Source organism: Diabrotica virgifera, chromosome 7, assembly GCF_917563875.1.
Source record: "Diabrotica virgifera virgifera chromosome 7, PGI_DIABVI_V3a".
NCBI lineage: Eukaryota > Metazoa > Arthropoda > Insecta > Coleoptera > Chrysomelidae > Diabrotica > Diabrotica virgifera.
Genome location: NC_065449.1, coordinates 118,856,823 through 118,876,444, shown reverse-complemented (window position 1 = coordinate 118,876,444; position 19,622 = coordinate 118,856,823). Strand labels below are relative to the sequence as shown.

At 34.9% G+C, this 19,622-nt stretch overlaps 1 protein-coding gene across 4 annotated transcripts in view; it reads left to right on the top strand.

The window, feature by feature from the left end:
* LOC126888032 (chitooligosaccharidolytic beta-N-acetylglucosaminidase) overlaps nucleotides 1-19,622 on the top strand; it is a 359,195-nt gene that overhangs the window by 205,872 nt on the left and 133,701 nt on the right. Inside the window, exon 1 of one of the 4 annotated variants that reach the window (XM_050656040.1) lies at nucleotides 16,195-16,335. The exons of 2 other annotated variants lie outside the window; for them this stretch is intronic. The gene's annotated coding sequence lies outside the window, so the exon portion shown is untranslated. Of the gene's footprint in view, nucleotides 1-16,194; nucleotides 16,351-19,622 lie in introns of those variants that run through there. One more of the 4 variants, XM_050656041.1, reaches the window with a different exon arrangement.

Genomic DNA, 19,622 nt, shown 5'->3' with positions numbered 1-19,622 from the left:
AATTAATAGTACAAGTTAATTTTTACATAAGTTATGAGTATTTATAAAAACTCAAAATTTATGATTTATTTTGCAATTTTCTAAGCAACCAATAAGGATAGGGATATTCAGCGAACGCCATATTGAAGTTTTTTATACGATTTATGAGCTTGTCACTCTCACATTTGTTTAAAATACTTAACTTTTTGGTTATAGACGAAAAAAGCGAAAATTTACCGTTTTTTGACCTTCATTTGTTTATAACTATGTATATCATCAAAATCAGCTGCAGGAAACATATAGGTTATTAATGTAGATGTACATACTACTCAAAAAATTTGGTTTCGGCCTGAAGGGGGTTGTGCCACCAACAGGATATTTTTTTTCCTTATTTTTCTGAACTATTATATCACAGATAAACATTGCTTTTCGCTTAAATTAAATGTTCAATCTTTAAAGAGGCAAGTGGCTGGCGTTAACTGGCTTGAAAATTGAATTTAATCGAAAACCAATGTTTATTTCTAAAATAAACAATTTTTTGCTGTTTTCGGGAAACAGTAAAATGTATTTTGAGTTAAATAAATTACATACATTCTTCTTTTTTTTTCTCATATAATTTAATTAAAAAATTTTTTTTTGGGCACCCTGTACAAATAGTTATGTAAATGTTTAAATTACTAAATATAGAATTGAATGACCTTTCAAATGAGCTAGCACACGACCACCCCTGTTCCCATTTAAAAAATCATCAATTACGTCATCACGCCCAGATAGATGACGTCACTAGTATGACATATATTCCAAAATATCATAATTTAAAAATAAAAATTGACGTTTTCGCGATTTTTCCTTATAGTCAATAGTTTACGAAATAACGAATTTATTCCTTTCATTTGCACCATACTCTATAAGGATAAACGTACATAATATATGTAATAATTATAAACGTGTAGTTTGATCGGCCACGAAACATCCATGGTCCTAATAAAGTTCTTTAATATCTGTAAAAAATACCTTTGAGTATAAATGATTCTCACGAGTCATCCTTGTTCTGATTTCACATGTCTATTTTTAACTGAATTATCGATGTTTATTCATATTTGATGATTAATAGGTAACACCCAATTGAATTTTAAAAATATGTTCTAAATCAGAGATGGCCAACCCGCGGCACGCGTGCCACTCTGTGGCACGATTGAGTCCTATCAGTGGCACGCGTAGCGTTTTGGATTAAAAAACTTTCAAAAAAATTAAAACTTGAAGAACAAAAAATAATAAGAAGAAATTTGGTAGGTTTACGGAAGTTACGATAGATGCGGCATCATTGCATCCTCTGGCGAGCGATAATGCTGCGATTGGTGCACGTGATCCTAGCTGTCGTAATGTGCAATAGGACTGCGTTACCCTTGCTTAGTTTATTTTAAACTGCCCCGTTGTATGTGCACATTTTGTCATCGCGCATTGTTTCTTTAAAATTTTAAAAGTATTTGTTCGATATGTCCACGAGTAAGCCTTCGACTTCAAAACGAAAATACGAAGATGATATTGCAATTCGCGATTTTCAACCTGCTTGGGAAGAACAATTTTTATTTACTAATCGTAATACTTCAAAGCCTGTTTGTTTGATATGTGGATTGTCTGTAGCAGTTCCGAAAAAATTTAACCTGGAACGACATTATAAACAACTGCATAAGTACTTCAGCAACAAATATCCTATTGGTTCACATTTGCGAGCCGACTTTATTGAAAAAAAAAAAAAGAAAACCCTAGCCAGCCAACAGTCACTGTTTCAGAAGAGAAGTGATGGAATGGAAACTATGGTTAAAACATCATATGAACTTTCTCTGCTGTTAGCCCGGAAGAAAAAAGCCTACTCTGATGGAGAGGAGATAATTAAAAATAGTCTGGCAATATTTGCTAAAAATGTGGGAGATGTAAAGATCAAAAATATGGTCGATAATATTGCATTATCCCGAAATACAGTCATGCGCCGTATAGATGATATGGGCCAGGATGTTGTTTCCCAAATTATAAATAGATTACAATCCTGCAAATTCTTTTCTTTAGCGTTGGATGAAAGTTGTGACAACACCGAAAATGCGCAGTTAAGCATTTTTGTCCGTTATACCAATGATAATTTTGAAAATGCCGAAGAGCTTCTGGATTTGCACCAACTAGTGACAACAACAGGAGAGGACATTTTTCAACAGCTTAAAAACGTAATCGAAGTCAACAAAGTTGAATGGTCAAAATTAGATAGTGTTTGTACAGATGGAGCTCCTTGCATGGTTGGTAGACTAAAGGGGTTTGTTACATTACTGGAAAACTATTTTGGAAGAAAAGTTTTTAAGTACCATTGTATTATTCACCAGGAAGCTCTTTGTGCCAAGAACCTAAACATGTCATCTGTTGTTGACCCTGTAACACGCTGCATTAACAAAATACGAGCTCGGGCATTGAATCAACGACAATTTCGAGAACTGTTCGCGGAAGAAACGGAGCAAGATGGAGAGTTACTTCTCTATTGCAGTGTGCGCTGGCTCTCCAAAGGAAATGCACTCGAAAGGTTTTGGAACTTGAAGGAGTGCGTCTTAAAATATTTGCAAGAAAACAATGAACTACCCAGTGAGTGCTCGTTACTTAATGATAAAGATTGGCTTTGGGATTTAGCTTTTCTCACTGATATTATGAGACATTTAAATCAATTAAATTTAAGATTACAGGGAAAAAATTGTATTTTTCTTACTCTAGTTGGTCATATATCTTCTTTTGTGAATAAACTTATGCTTTTTTGTAACGATTTTGGAGAACAGAGATTGACACATTTCACATTAATGCAGGAATTAGCCAACAAGGTCAGTAGAACTCCAAATTATGACAGATTTAAAAACCTTATATCTATTTTGCTAGGTTCATTCAATATCCGGTTTGAAGATTTTCAAAAAGACAAAATGAATGTTGACCTTTTCATAAATCCTTTTTCTATTTCTCTGCAAGATATCAATTGTTACTCAGCTGAAATACAGATCGAAATTATTGATTTACAGAACCACACTATACTAAAAACCAAATATAGGGAAATTATTTCAACTGTTACTGATCCCAATTATATTGAATTTTGGAAATTTGTACCAGCAAACAATTTTCCTAATTTACACGAGTTAGCTCTGAGATATTGTTGTAGATTTGGTTCAACTTACGTTTGTGAGCAAATGTTCTCTATTATGAACATAATAAAATCAAAATATCGGTCACGATTAACTGACATGCATTTAAAAAATCTAATTGTGTTGGCTAGTTCCGAAATTAATCCCAATATAGATGAATTAATTAAAAAAATACAAGTTCAAATACCACATTAAATAAGTAACTGTTTAATAATTTGAATTTTAGATAATAAGAAAATATTTAAGTTTTTTTGTTTAACGTTTTTATTTTATTTTTATTAACAATAAAGTAAGTTTGTTGTTATGTTTTACTTATTACGTTATTTTTTAAACCTCCACTATTAGTCCTGTCGCCAGGGGGGGTACAACGGCCTCGTTAATTCAGATGGACTTACCCAAATTTTTTTTATGTATTTTGACCCGTAGAACACGAATTTTTTGGGTAACAGTTGATCCGGATGTCGATAAGATTGTTATAGACCAAGAACTTGAGGAATCAAATAACAGCGATTTTTGGCAAAACAAAACAATATTTTGTATTTTTTGGGTCATTTTAAGCAAAAAATATTTCTACAAGTTTTTTAGTAGGATGCACAGTTTTCGAGATAAACGCGGTTGAACTTTCAAAAAATCGAAAAACTGCAATTTTTAAACCCGAATAACTTTTGATTAAAAAATAAAATAGCAATTCTGCTTAGCGCCTTTGAAAGTTCAAGTCAAATTATGTCGGTTTTGATTATTTGCATTGCTAAAAATTTATTGTGTTATTGCTAAACAAAGCTACAAACAACTAGTGCGTGAGTGATGTTTCTATGATTTCTCATTTAAAATCGAACGAGTAGGTAGAATAGGTACTAGTGCAATCAAGACTATTTCTACGTTACATGCGTTAAAACGCATGTAAAAGCACGGGAAACCCTACGTGTTTATAGCTTTGTTAAACAATAAAAAAATAAATTTTTACCAATGCAAATAATCAAAACCGATATAATTTGACTTAAACTTTCAAATGCGGTAAGCAGACTTGCTATTTTATTTTTTAATCAAAAGTTATTCGGGTTCAAAAATTGCAATTTTTCGATTTTTTTAAAGTTCAACCGCGTTTATCTCGAAAACTGTGCATCCTACGAAAAAACTTGTAGAAATATTTTTTACTTAAAATGGCCCAAAAAATACAAAATATTGTTTTGTTTTGCCAAAAATCGCTGTTATTTGATTCCTCAAGTTCTTGGTCTATAACAATCTTATCGACATCCGGATCAACTGTTACCCAAAAAATTCGTGTTCTACGGGTCAAAATACATAAAAAAAACTTGAGTAAGTCCATCTGAATTAACGAGGCCGTTGTACCCCCCCTGGCGACAGGACTATATCTTGACTAAACGGAAAAATGTGGAATTTACATAATAAATACATATTGTACCGTATATTATTAATATATAGTATCCATATTAGTATGTCGAAAAATTTTAGTGGCACGCCAAATTTTTTTTGTTCTCATATTGGCACGCGACTTAAAAAGGTTGGCCACCCCTGTTCTAAATAATCAATGCAATAAACTTAAATAATTTATACACGACAAATTTTTCTACTGCACTTTAATTAAACAAAATAACCATCAATAAGTAACAAACAAGTAAAAATTGCTTTGGGGATATCAATGGTAAAATGTAAATTCTGTGATTCCCACGGTAAATCATTGTTAATCCAAAAAACCAAATAAAAACCCTGTATATCCCGTATTTACAGTGTTTATACTTGGGAATATGGATATAATGTGTTTTAAATTGGTGAAGATAAGATGGAATGTGGTATCATGTGTTTCATAGCAGTGTGTGACGATAATGCAATTTGAGCAATATGTAACAGCTCGAGTATTTGGGACACCTGATGAGAGGTCATAAATACGCATTACTTCAAAATATAATGCAAGGAAAAATAGAAGGAAAACGGAATACAGGCCGTAGAAGAATATCGTGGATGAGGAATTTGAGAGAGTGGTTTGGCTGCACCACTAATGAACTTTTTAGGTCAGCTGTAAACACAAAGTCAGGGTAGCCTTGATGATTTCCAATCTCCGATAGGAGTGGCACAAGAAGAAGAAGACGATAATATAATTTTATCGTCTAGAATATTCCAATGAAATAAGTAAAAGGTGTTTTTGTACCGTCTCGTACGATATAAAAGTCGGAACGAAAAGCTTAGTTGATTATTTTTCTTGGAGCGTTGATCGAAGACTAATAAGCAACAACGAGGTATAAGAGGTGAGTTATCCCGACTATTTTCCGCCGTCGTTTTGGTGTGTTGAACGAATCCGACGGTTTTCCTTTTACCTATCCTTTTACATAGAACTTACTTCAGAAGAACTATGTCCAGATATCACAAAAGAAGAAATAGCACACGCATTAAAAACAATGAAGAACAGAAAAAGCCCTGGGCCTGACATGCTTCCTATCGAACTAATAAAAATTATAGATGAACAGCACATTGATGTTCTAGTTATACTTTTGAACCAAATTTATAGCTCAGGCGTATTACCCAAAGAATGGTTAACGTCGATCTTTGTTTGTCTCCCCAAAAAGAAAAACGCAAAAGTCTCAGTTCGCCGATTACCGCATTATCAGCTTGATGTCCCATGTGCTGAAGTTGCTACTGAAAGTCATCCATAACCGAATATCATAAATTGGACATAGATATTATTGATACACAATTTGGGTTTCGCAAAGGCCTAGGAACGCGTGAAGCTCTTTTCTCACTTAATATCCTAATACAAAGGTGCCTAGATATCAATCAAGATATATATGTCTGTTTTATTGACTATAATAAAGCTTTCGATAAAGTACGACATGAACAATTAATGAATGTCCTGAAATTAAAGAAGATAGACTACAATGACCTCAGGATCATATCTATTTTATACTATAAGCAGCGAGCAAAAGTACGTGTTAACGAACAGTTGTCAGAGGAAATTTAAATTAGACGTGGGGTGAGACAGGGATGCGTATTGTCTCCAGTTATCTTTAATGCCTACTCGGAAGAGATCCAAAACAAGCTCTTGAGGGTGAAACAGCTGGAATAAAGTGAACGGAGTTCCAATTAACAATATTAGATAAGCGGATGACACTGTCGTCTTAGCCGAAAATATTGAAGATCTTCAGAGACTGGTTAACAGAATAACGACATATAGCCAAGAATACGGTTTAACAATGAACATCAAGAAGACAAAATTTATGAGAATATCTAAAACTCAAAGAAATAACGAGAATCTCCTCATAAACGGAACCAACGTCGAACAAGTAGACCAATATGCATATCTTGGAACAATGATCAACTCCACAAATGATTACTTCCAGGAGATTAAAATTAGAATAGAAAAGGCTAGAGCGAATTTTAACAAAATGAAAAAAGTGCTCTGCACAAGAGATCTAAGGCTAGAGCTAAAAATAAGGTTGGCTAGGTGCTACGTTTTCTCGACTCTGTTTTACGGAATGGAAGCTTGGACCTTGAATGCTGCATCAATGAAAAAACTGGAATCATTCGAGATGTGGGTATATAAAAGAATTCTAAAAATATCATGGACAGAACACGTCACAAACAGAGAGGTTCTGAGAAAGATGAATAAAGAAATGGAAGTCTTAAACACAACTAAAACCAGCAAATTGGAATATCTCGGACATATTACACGTGGAGAGAGATACAACTTGCTCCAACTCATTATGCAGGGAAAGATTCAAGGAAAAAGAAGCATAGGGAGACGCAGAATATCGTGGCTGCGCAACCTGAGACAATGGTACGGATATACATCAAACGAACTTTTCAGAGCAGCCGTTTTTAAGGTCCGAACAGCTATGATGATTGCCGACCCCCGTCGCGGAGACGGCACTTGAAGAAGAAGAAGATCCTTTTACGAGCATTGATCGTATTTCCCTACATGCCTTTTCCGCTGGCGAGTTGAGCGAGCTTTCCTCTCCTTATATGTCCGTTTCATATTAATAATCTTAATTCCTAAATCTACGCGATCGTCCGTAGTATTCATTCATGTACCAGATATCGTCACATTAACCCGAACCTAATGTTCGATACGTAGGTTATAAATATATTTATATTAACGAAATTAACGAGTAGTAATTAAAGCTAATTATCTTATCATTTGTAATGTTTTGATTCTAAATAAATGTCTTAAAAAGTGAACCTTCTGTCTTCGGCTGAATTTTTGTTACCTGGAGCAACAAACGCAACGATCACGTTAAATTGGCGCCCGAGCATTTATTTTAAAAAGGTTTAAGACATTTAAACAGGATTAAATATGGAGAACCAGAAGGTATGGTGGGTTAAGAAATTGCGGATGAGACGGTAGGCTGGATATATAAATTAGAGAAAGAGAATTTAAGTAATACAGGCAGAATTTAACTTAGATACGACAGGTAAATTAGACGATCTTCGATCAAGAATGGTCTTACACTTAAGCTCAAAAAAGACAGATACAGTTACCAATATGAACATAGTCAAATAATGTACACAGTTAGAAAATGGGGCTTACATTTTGACGGATCCAAAGACCCCACAGAATTTTTGGAAAGGCTACACGAACTAAAAATCTGTTACTGGATTCGAGACGATGCATTACTGAAAGTGCTACCAGAAGTATTTAGGGGAAAACGATACTATGGTTCCGAAACAACGCCGACTTCTGGGCAAACTGGAACCATTCTACGGAGAATTTCAACCTTGCTTTTAAATCAGCAAACTGGTTAGACGATTTGGAAGACCAAATCAGAACGAGAACACAGAAAACAAACGAACGGTTTAAAGATTTTCTATTAGAGCTTCAAACGCTAATCAGAAGGTACGGCAAAATGGACAAAACACAAGAATTAAAAAGAATTTAAAAAAACATGCACCCAAATTACAAATTATACATCAAGGAAAAATATGTCACGTCCGTCAAAGCCCTTATACGCCAGACTGAAGAATACGAAACGATTCGAAGTAACATAAGTAAAATAAAGGAAGACAACACTTCACAAAGAAGAAGCTCTTGTTTTAATATAACGTCCCAGGAAACATCAAGAAACATCAAGAGGCATTTATGTAATTAGCTATTAATATTTTGTATTTTGATAACGACGTCCGAGGTGGAATTCGAAACGTCAATAAAATCAATTTGTCAAGTTAAATTGTGGCTTATTTGGCAAAAAGAATAGGTAGATTTAAAAATGTGTTCTTAACCAGTGGCGCTCCTATAATTTTCCTCTGGGGAGGAGGGGGGTTTGCTTGGGCACCGAAAGTTTTTTGTATTATTTGTGAAAGACAAGTTACATTTTCCTACTTTTTTTTTATATATATTTCTATATGCTCTGGGTGGGATTTTAACCCCTCAACCCCCCCCCTCGGTGTGCCACTGTTCCTAACCTAATCAAAACAATAATATTTTAATTAAACCTACCTAAATATTAAATAAAAACCTAAAAGTTTCTTTGAGATAACAGAAACGTGATTTCACCGTATTTGCACGCGCAGTGAGGAATTCCCATTCCTGGGTGCTTAAGGTTATCGTATTAGTTTACACAATTTCATTGGTTATAAACAAATATGGTGAGGGATTCCCTCATAGCGCGTGTAATGGCGGGTTAAAAAGGTTTAAGACATTTAAACAGGATTAAATATGGAGAACCAGAAGGTATGGTGGGTTAAGAAATTGCGGATGAGACGGTAGGCTGGATATATAAATTAGAGAAAGAGAATTTAAGTAATACAGGCAGAATTTAACTTAGATACGACAGGTAAATTAGACGATCTTCGATCAAGAATGGTCTTACACTTAAGCTCAAAAAAGACAGATACAGTTACCAATATGAACATAGTCAAATAATGTACACAGTTAGAAAATGGGGCTTACATTTTGACGGATCCAAAGACCCCACAGAATTTTTGGAAAGGCTACATGAACTAAAAATCTGTTACTGGATTCGAGACGATGCATTACTGAAAGTGCTACCAGAAGTATTTAGGGGAAAACGATACTATGGTTCCGAAACAACGCCGACTTCTGGGCAAACTGGAACCATTCTACGGAGGATTTCAACCTTGCTTTTAAATCAGCAAAGTGGTTAGACGATTTGGAAGACCAAATCAGAACGAGAACACAGAAAACAAACGAACGGTTTAAAGATTTTCTATTAGAGCTTCAAACGCTAATCAGAAGGTACGGCAAAATGGACAAAACACAAGAATTAAAAAGAATTTAAAAAACATGCACCCAAATTACAAATTATACATCAAGGAAAAATATGTCACGTCCGTCAAAGCCCTTATACGCCAGACTGAAGAATACGAAACGATTCGAAGTAACATAAGTAAAATAAAGGAAGACAACACTTCACAAAGAAGAAGCTCTTGTTTTAATATAACGTCCCAGGAAACATCAAGAAACATCAAGAGGCATTTATGTAATTAGCTATTAATATTTTGTATTTTGATAACGACGTCCGAGGTGGAATTCGAAACGTCAATAAAATCAATTTGTCAAGTTAAATTGTGGCTTATTTCCAAAAAAGATTAGGTAGATTTAAAAATGGGTTCTTAACCAGTGGCGCACCTATAATTTTCCTCTGGGGGGGAGGGGGGTTTGCTTGGGCACCGAAAGTTTTTTGTATTATTTGTGAAAGACAAGTTACATTTTCCTACTTTCTTTTATATATATTTCTATATGCTCTGGGTGGGATTTTAACCCCTCAAACCCCCCCCCCCCGTGTGCCACTGTTCCTAACCTTATCAAAACAATAATATTTTAATTAAACCTACCTAAATATTAAATAAAAACCTAAAAGTTTCTTTGAGATAACAGAAACGTGATTTCACCGTGTTTGCACGCGCAGTGAGGAATTCCCTCACTTGAAGAGGGATGTCTCTTCTTTCAACTATCACACAGCATACTGACCGCCTGAAATATTCTATAACTTTTTCATACCCTCTTATAAACCATGCTAAAGGCATTCCTGGGTGCTTAAGGTTATCGTATTAGTTTACACAATTTCATTGGTTATAAACAAATATGGTGAGGGATTCCCTCATAGCGCGTGTAATAACGGGTTAAAAAGGTTTAAGACATTTAAACAGGATTAAATATGGAGAACCAGAAGGTATGGTGGGTTAAGAAATTGCGGATGAGACGGTAGGCTGGATATATAAATTAGAGAAAGAGAATTTAAGTAATACAGGCAGAATTTAACTTAGATACGACAGGTAAATTAGACGATCTTCGATCAAGAATGGTCTTACACTTAAGCTCAAAAAAGACAGATACAGTTACCAATATGAACATAGTCAAATAATGTACACAGTTAGAAAATGGGGCTTACATTTTGACGGATCCAAAGACCCCACAGAATTTTTGGAAAGGCTACACGAACTAAAAATCTGTTACTGGATTCGAGACGATGCATTACTGAAAGTGCTACCAGAAGTATTTAGGGGAAAACGATACTATGGTTCCGAAACAACGCCGACTTCTGGGCAAACTGGAACCATTCTACGGAGGATTTTAACCTTTTTAAATCAGCAAACTGGTTAGACGATTTGGAATACCAAATCAGAACGAGAACACAGAAAACAAACGAACGGTTTAAAGATTTTCTATTAGAGCTTCAAACGCTAATCAGAAGGTACGGCAAAATGGACAAAACACAAGAATTAAAAAGAATTTAAAAAAACATGCACCCAAATTACAAATTATACATCAAGGAAAAATATGTCACGTCCGTCAAATACCTTATACGCCAGACTGAAGAATACGAAACGATTCGAAGTAACATAAGTAAAATAAAGGAAGACAACACTTCACAAAGAAGAAGCTCTTGTTTTAATATAACGTCCCAGGAAACATCAAGAAACAAACAACTAAACTTCGATAGACGAACATGCTGCTGGAAATGTGGAAAGAGGGGCCACAACCGTAACGCGGTTCAAGCCGTTCAACGCCGATACTTTTCTGCTGCAGTAGATGCGGAACATTAAATATCTCACACAGAGATTGCAGTTGCCCCAATCCGGGAAACGACACAAGTGTCGAGATACTCGGAAGCATCTCGAACCCAAACCAGAATTAAGGTCCTCTGTCACATCTTGCCGTAATCAGACAACCAATTTTGACAACAGACCGCATTGTTCACTGACGTTCACAAACGGAGAAACGTTTTAAGCACTGTTAGATACTGGATCACAGAAATCTTTCATCGGGGATACAGCTCGGAAGACACTGTTAAAAGATAACATAACCGAAGAAGAGGAAAGAACAGATATTAGGCTTGCAAACGGTAGCATTCAAGAAATAAGACAAAGCTATCTTACCATATGCCTAATCAATGATGAATGGCGTCAAATTAAGTTTTATTACATGCCAAATTTCTCCTCACAAGCGATACTAGGCATCGATGACATACGGAAATGTGGATTCTGTATGGATTTTTCGAAAAACTCCAACGACAGTAAAGACAGTATAGACGTCAACACCGAATTTTCAACACAAGTCGAGGAATTGGATCCCACAATACAGGAACAAGTTACTAGTAACTTTATGGATAGTACTTACAACGACGGCGTCGCAAAAAGCCAATTCAACATTAAGCCCACTTTAACGCAAAAACAACAATACAAATTGGAACTTTTCTTACAAACCGAAGTGACCAAATTTGATAAGATTACTGGAGTAACCTCATTAATCAAACACACGATTAAACTGACACACAACTCGATAAAACAAAGATAGAGACCGAGAAACCCCGTCATGCAAAATATCATAAACGGCGAGGTAGATACTATGTTTAAAGGAGGAGTAATAGAAGAATCTAACAGCCCCTACAGCTCGCCAATTGTCTTGATAAAGAAGAAAAACGGTAGTTACCGATTTTGCATAGATTTCAGACGTATCAATGAAATTTCCGAAAAAGACGCCTATCCACTTCCGTACATCAATCACATACTGGACAAATTAAAGGCAGCAAAATACATTTCAACATTGGATCTAAAAAACGGTTTTTGGCAAATATCACTGCAGAACAAAGCAAGCCTTTGGCAGCGTTCCTAGCACCGGGTAAAGGATTATTTCAATTCAAAGTTCTTCCGTTTGGGCTACACGCAGCATCAGCCACGTTCCAACGTATATTGGATTCATTTATAGGACCCAAAATGGAACCTTATGCATTCACATACCTAGACGATATCATAGTTTTAGGAGAAACGTTCAAAGAACACATGCAGAACTTAAAACAAATATTTAAACGATTACAAGCTGCAAAGCTAAGAATTAACTTAGAAAAACACTAGTTATGCAAAGACGAGATCGTATACCTCGGTCATGTAGTCAATAGGCAAGGCATCAAAACTGATGAAAGCAAGATAAAGGCTATCATCGACTACCCAGCCTCAAAATCTATCAAGCAACTAAGGAAATTCCTAGGAACCACATCTTGGTACAAACGTTTTATTCACGATTATTGTACCAACGTAGAACCACTAACGCAATTATTAAAAAAGAAACAGAAGTGAATTTGGGGTACAGAACAAACAATCGCTTTCGAGAAAATCAAGAAACTACTAACACAGGCTCCCGTTCTAATTTGTCCAGATTTCAGCAAGAGATTCTTTTTGCAAACAGACACATCAGACTACGGTCTCGGAGTAGCTCTAATCCAGAAAGACGAACAAGGGCACGATCGAGTCATAGCTTACGTCAGCAGGTCTTTGTCAAATGCGGAGAAAACTACAGTGTAACAGAAAAAGAACTTCTACCTATCGTATACGGAATAGAGAAAATGCGACCATACTTGGAAGCGTAACAATTTTCAGTCGTAACCGATCATCAAAGTTTAAAATACCTACAAACCATATAAAATCCGCCAGGAAGATTAGCCAGATGGGCTATGGCATTACAACAGTTCGATTTCGACGTCATTTATTGCAAAGGAGCACAAAATCACTTAGCAGATGGCCTCTCTCTGGAACCAGTAGACTCAATTAGTACCATTACATTCGGAGAACTACAAGATGATTGGTACAAAAAGAAACTAGAAGAGGTGAAAACTAACCCACAACTATTTCCAGATAATATGGTAAAAGACAATCGACTGTACCGATATTTCTGAGATAAATATGACTACAAAGAAACAGATTTATCCAACCCGTGGAAACTCTGTATTCCATCCAATAAACGAAAAGAACTGATATCCGAAAATCAAGAAACACCAACATCCGGACACTTAGGTATAGCCAAAACATAAGCAAGACTGGCACAAAAATACTACTGGCCAAACATGTTTAGAGACACGGCAAAATTCGTCAGAAGTTGTCACAGCTGTCAAATGTACAAATCTTCGCAGCAACAAACCCCCGGAAAAATGTACTCAACCTCCATCCCAGAACAACCGTGGCACACCGTCACAACCGACATGATCGGCCCACTACCAACATCAAGCAAAGGCAACATCTACGCAATCGTTTTCCAAGACACTTTTTCGAAATGGGTAGAAATTGTTCCCGTAAGCCGTAACACGTGCGACAGCCAGCGATGTTTGTCAAGCGTTAAAGTACAAAGTAATAATGAGATTTTGATGTCCAACCTAACTCATATCAGATAATGCCACTTCGCACTTCGTATGAGAACAGAGAATTCAGAAGTCTACTGAAAGAATTCAACATCGAAAAAATCGCAATTCCGCCATATTCCCCACAGACTAACCCAGTAGAAAGAACAAACAGGGTAATCAAGACAATGATTGCTCAATTCTGCGACAACAATCACAAGAAATGGGATTCATGCATCTCAGAACTGACTTTCGAAATCAACTCGGCAAAACGCGACTCCACCGGATTCTCTCCAGCATTTTTAAATGTTGGACACGAACTAGCAGACCCAGTAAAATTATAGAAGCTCCTAATCCGCCCGACACTATTCCACCAACGTACAAATGGAATAAATTAAGAGAAACTTTAGAACTGGTAAGAATCAATTTGGCCAAAGCGTTTACATCACAAAGCCACTATTATGATCTACGCCGCAGAGTGTGGACACCGAAAATCGGAGACAAAGTCATGAAATAAGATTACAACATTTCCAATGCCGCCAAACAACTGAACGCCAAGTTAGCCTCCAAATTCTCCGGTCCATATACTATTCACAAAGTACTATCCAAAGTAATTTTTCAGTTAAAGGATGCATCGGGAAAAACAATTAACAAAGTTCACATTAAAGATATGAAACCGGCTCACGACGATAGTACATGATTCCATTCACTCCCTTAACCCAACCCCAACCCCATACTCACACTCATCACACCAGTTATACAACGACACGTCTGTATTACATACATTACATACATTACATACATTATTACATGTATTACATACATTTAACAAAATGGAAGTCATCATCGAGGTCTCAGCAGTGTTGAGGCCGCCACAGAACAGTGCTGTAAGAACGCTGCCGCCCATTCCAGGATGGAACACCGGAAAATATGGAAACGATACAAACGTTAGTGCTAGTGCTAGTGCATTAAAGGATATTCGTGAGTTTAATTTTCAGAAAGACGTTTTTTTCTATTTTGTTATAGTTATAAGTTGTAGTTATAGGTTGTAGGTATATAGCTAAAATTTTGTTCCAAAATTTTTTTTAGGAGAGGGGGGTGTGACGATAATATAATTTTATCGTCTAGAGTACGCCAATGAATTAAGTAAAACGTGTTTTTGTACCGTCTCGTACGATATAAAAGTCGGAACGAAAAGCCTAGTTGATTATTATTCTTGGAGCGTTGATCGAAGAATAATTAACAACAACGAGGTATATGAGGTGAGATATCCCGACTATTTTCCGCCGTCGTTTTGGTGTGTTGAACGAATCCGACGGTTTTCTTTTACCTATCCTTTTACGAGCGTTGATCGTATTTCCCAACATGTCTTTTCTGCTGGCGAGCTGAGCGAGCTTTCCTCTCCTTATACTCGTATGTCCGTTTCATATTATTAAATGTAATTCCTAAATCCACACGATCGTCGGTAGTTTTCATTCATGTACCAGATATCGTCACATCAACCCGAACCTAATGTTCGATACGTAGGTTATAAACATATTTTTATTAACGAAAGTAATGAGTAGTAATTAATGCTAATTATCTTATCATTTGCAATGTTTTAATTCTAAATAAGTGTCTTACAAAGCGAACCTTCTGTCTTCGGCTGAATTTTTGTTACCTGGAGCAACAAACGCAACGACCACGTTACAAATGTTAAATTGTGGTTCTACATATTTTTTATTTCTTTCTTCCTTGGTAAATGGTAGATAACAACACCCTAAATCCAAAAATGCAATAAAAGTGATTTTGAAAAAAATGGATATACAGTGTTTCTACTTAGGGCAGCCGCAGCTCTCATGATATAAATATTTAGCTGATGTTTAGCTGTCGTATCCTGACTGTTTACTAATTTTTAAACATAATTTAGGTTACCCTGTTTATTATGTATATATATGTTGCTGTAACTATAAATTATAAACATTATATTATTATAAATTGTTGTTCTTTTCTTTCCTCTATCAGCCACGACAAACTGTTTATATTAGCTCTTTTATATGTCAATATTTGACATCGGGAGGTGTATGAAGATAGCAAGAATACACTGAATAATTTTGTGTTAAGTTTTCAGATACTGATGATTTTTATTCTTGCAATTTTTCTTTCCTTGATCTGAATCTGAATCTGTTTCCGACTGAAGAAATCCAAAGATTTTATTTTTGAATATTTATTTTTTTAAAAATGGAGTCGCTTGGGTTCCTCCTTTCCCCTGACGATAAGTTTAATTTTTTATGCAGCTAAATGTAGCTAATTCTGAATATAGGATAAACTCCTTCAATTTGTTTAAAAACACAAAATATCAATTGGATAACTGATGAGCAGATCTGACCACAATTAATTTTAAATCGGTTTAAACAGTTTCGAAATAAATGTTGATAAGCAAATTATATTGATAAAAAAGAGAAGTATTGAATGTAAATATTAAAACTGCGTAAATATACTTAAATATTAGTACAGTGAAAAATAATTCAGTTACATAACGTATGTGAAATATTGATTGTGATATACTCCACAGTCCTACAGTAATCGCTGTAACTATAGTTTTTATTGAAACACCAGATTTTGATCAGGTATTTATTAGATAGGTAGTTACCTACTCTTATTAGACTTATTGACCTGTCAACGTGAGCGCATATCTATGTATATAAAAGAGGAAATTACATAACACAGCTTATTCCGAAATATTAAAATTGTTTGCAAGTGCCAAGTGCCAAGTGTATAGCGCTTCATTTATGGATATTAAATTTACTGTTCTATATTTTAATTATTTTTTCTGATTTTCGACCGGTTGGTGATTTATTGTTCCACGAAAATTCCGTTAGCTTAAAGGAATGAACACATAGGCCTGGATTACGCGTACCGAAAATAGTTGATTAATAGCAAGCTGAAAATTTGTTAATAGCTTAAAGGTGTCTAGTCGGACAAACTTTGATGTACGGGAACACTGGAACAGGTGAAATTTTAATTGTGGAACAGTTTAAAAATTTGGAACGTCAGATTACGAAAACGCTCCATGTATTTTGTCGGACAGAACTGTCAATTGATTTGTTTCCGTTTCTTTAAACTCTCATGCAAAAATCTGACTGCGATTTATCACTAATATAATTCCTGTCAATTGACATGTTCTTCGTGTTGGACTCATTAAAATGCCTGATAAACACAATCTGATTTTTGCATGAGAGTTTATAGCCCAATAAATGACCGTTTTGGAGTGTAATTTCCAGGGGCAACTCCGAATTGCATGAAAATTTGGATTTAGGTTCTACTTACCCTCCAATTCAAAGTTGAATTTGTGCCGTTGGTTGCTTTTACTTGGGGGGGGGGTGACATTAACCCCTTCTCGGGGGTGAAAAATGCGTGTTTAAAATAAGGCCGGAAATGGATAAATTGACTTATTTTAAGTACTTTTTGTTCTATAAAGTTTTTTACGTAAGTCAATACTTTTCGAGTTATTCGCGATTTAAAATTTTTTCGACAAAAAAAAATACGTTTTCAGACCGTTTTCCCAAATAACTCAAAAAGTATAATTCCAAATCGAATAATTCAACGCGAAATCACCGAAGGAAGAAGCGTTTTTCGGGAAAGCCTTATTAACATTTTTAAAATATCGAAAAAAGCTTATTATTTGTTTTTTATAAAAGTTTACAGCATCAAAAATAAACGAAGTCCACTGAAAATAAAAGTTGGCCCCTTTTTTTTTTGGTAAAATGGTAAAAAAATCGTGAAAAACTCCCTGTATTTAGCACCCTAAATGAAATAATCGTTTGGCTTTACCATCTATTTTAATTGTATGTGTATTGTTTATATTATAATCTGTAAGTTTGTTTACTTATCAGTACTTATGAGTGCTTATTTTTGAAAACATTTGGTTTTATAGTAAAAAAAATTTTCTAAAAATTTTTGAAAAAATTTCATTTTTTCAAAATAACTTAAAAAGTATTAGTGATAAGAAAAATCTTAAGGAGTAAAAAATGGAGGATTTGCTATCATAAATATGCTAGTTTCATTTTGTTTCTCCGTAAGACAAAAATTGGTTAAGATATGGCTGTTCAAAATTTGCATACATTCGTGATTAGTGACCCATTCAAGCTTTTTCAATAATAACCCTTTCAAGAATAAACACTTTAAACCGGTGAGCCTGACAGATCGTATAAAAAATAGATAGGCAAGTAAATTTTTTGTAAAGCGGTAGCGATTAATTTCATTTGGGGAGCTAAACATGGCGAGATTTTCATGATTTTTTACAAAAAAAAAAAGAGGGCCAACTTTATTTTGAGCGTAACTCGCTTATATTTAATGCTAAAATTTATGTTAACAATTAAAACAAAGCTTTTTATAAACACTTTAAAAAAGTTTAAATGGGGTTTTCCCGAAAAGTGCTTAATTTTTCGGCGATTTCACCTTGAAATATTCGATTTGGAATTAGACGAATAAGAACATAGACTTTACTGATACATCATTTTTTTGGGTTTTTTATAAGCTACACTTTTGCTAAGAATATTTTTGAAGTTATACTTCTTTAGGCGCGATTGAGATTGAGGGTGAATTTATATTGATCTGCGCGCATGCGCACACCGACAGTATGGTATTAGTCGCTATACGGGCTCTGATTGGGTGTTGAAATGATCTGTCAATAATAAATAATTGTTCAATATGAAGGTAAACAAATGTATAATATATTAGTTTTATTGTTGTGAGGACAGAAACAAAAAAGTTTATAATTGTAGTGACATTTAAATAGTTTTAATAGCAACAGGTACGTAATAGGGGAAAGGAGGGTAAGATGGGAGGATAGGGCAAGATGGAAATTACCTATAAAACCCGCCCTGCGCAATGAAGCGCCCGGATCCACACTCACACAGATGCAGGCGAACCTCTTCCATTTACACAAACGACGGCTCAATAAGTTCCGGTCAGCTAATGAGTGTACACGATTCCTTCTTATTTTCGCAGTTAAATATTACGCAATTATTGAATTTTTGTGATACGATTATTTAAACAAGGTGTATAATATTATTATTATGCATTTATACAAAGTATCTATTAGGTACAGGTTATCTGAATTGATATTTAAATAAGAGAAATAATAAAGCATTTTTAAAATATTGATATTATTATCGGAAAGGGGCATATGGGCAAGATGGAAAATTGCAACTTAGGGCAAGATGGAAAATTGCAACTTAGGGCAAGTTGAAAGATAAGAGTTAGGCCAAAATAAAAGTAAGGAAATAGGAACCTGCGAGAATAAAAGAAAAAGTAAAGAAAAAGGGACAAAAACAGAAAAAGTTAAAAATATTGTACAACATTTAGAACAGTCTTCACAAAATTATGTGTTTTGTGTATGTGGTGAACGTTATGTGGAACCGCCCACAGAGGACTGGGTACAATGTCCTGTATGTAATGGTTGGGCACATGAATTGTGTACCGACACAGAAGATGGCAGTTTTATGTGTTTAAACTGTAAAATGTAGTGCTTTCCTCTACATTCCATCTTGACCGAACAAGCTTTCCATACTGCCGTCAGTGTAAGGGCAAGATGGAATTTTTGACATTATTTTTTAATTGCTCATAAAAGAAATTCTACATATCATTAATAATATTTAATGGCTGACTTTTGTAACTGTATAAGGTCTCTTTCAAGAATGATTAAAATGAAAGTTTTGTATTACGGTGTTTTATTTTTTTACACATTATAAAGTTAAGCCTTCCGTATTGCCCTCCCTTCCCCTAATTGTAAATGTATCATAGGTGCCTACCTATTTGAACCTACCAAAATACATAGTATGTAATACTTTTATTTACATAATTTGATTACAATCAAAATTTCTATCAATGTTCACCTAATATATTGTTTTCT